Here is a 1,143-nt window from a genome sequence, read left to right on the forward strand (position 1 = left end):
AAAAAAAAGGCTTTGGATGATATGTTGGGGTTTAAGGCACAGGGTGCACTGGTACGTTCACGTTTTCAAAATGTGACGCACATGGATGGCCCGACCAAATATTTTTTTGGACTTGAAAAGAAAAATGGTCAAAGAAGAATTATACATTCCTTGTTATCTGAATCTGGTACAGAACTTACAAATGTCAAGGAAATTCGGAAAAGAGCAGTGAATTTTTAGTTGGAGTTGTACAAGAGTGAATATGTGGAGGTCAGTGGAATTGCCAGAGAGTTTTATGTAGGTCTGCCTAAAGTTCCGGATAAGGATAATGCGGAACTGGAAAAACCTTTGACTAAAGGTGAACTGTTTGTTGCCCTGAACAGTATGGAGTGTGGTAGGGCCCCAGGGATAGATGGTATTCCTGTGGAGCTTTACAAGACAATCTGGGATGTTTTAGGGGATGATTTGCTAGCAGTACTCAACGACAGTATGACCAAAGGGTCATTGCCTACAAGCTGCAGGAGAGCAGTCATTACGCTTTTACCGAAGAAAGGTGACCTAAGAGACATAAAAAACTGGCGACCCGTGTCACTCTTGTGCTCCGATTTGAAGATTTTGTCCAAGACTTTGGCTATTAGATTAAGAGAAGTGATTGGTCGGGTCATTCATGTAGAACAGACATATTGTATACCTAATAGATCTATTTTTGACAATGTTCATTTGATCAGAAATATTCTAGACATCTCTAGATCTTTAGACTTGAATTGTGATCTTATTTCTTTAGACCAAGAAAAAGCCTTTGATCGGGTGGAACATGAGTATCTATGGCAGACGTTAAGAGAATTTGGATTCAATCCAAAGTTTATTGAAATGATTAAGGTGTTGTATGGAAATATTGAGAGTATACTTAAAATTAATGGAGGGTTGAGTACTCCTTTCAAAGTTACGAGAGGTATAAGGCAAGGGTGTGCTTTGTCAGGCATGTTGTATGCTTTGTCTATTGAACCCTTGTTACCAAGAATTATAGCAAATATTGATGGATGGAGTATACCAAATTCTGAGGTCAAGGTCAGGTTGTCAGCTTATGCTGATGATATTATTGTTATGGTTAAAAAACAAGAAGAAATAAACATTTTGCAGAGAATAATCAATGATTTTGGAAAA

The sequence above is a fragment of the Triplophysa rosa genome, linkage group LG21, assembly GCF_024868665.1.
Source record: "Triplophysa rosa linkage group LG21, Trosa_1v2, whole genome shotgun sequence".
In the NCBI taxonomy this organism is placed as follows: Eukaryota; Metazoa; Chordata; class Actinopteri; order Cypriniformes; family Nemacheilidae; genus Triplophysa; species Triplophysa rosa.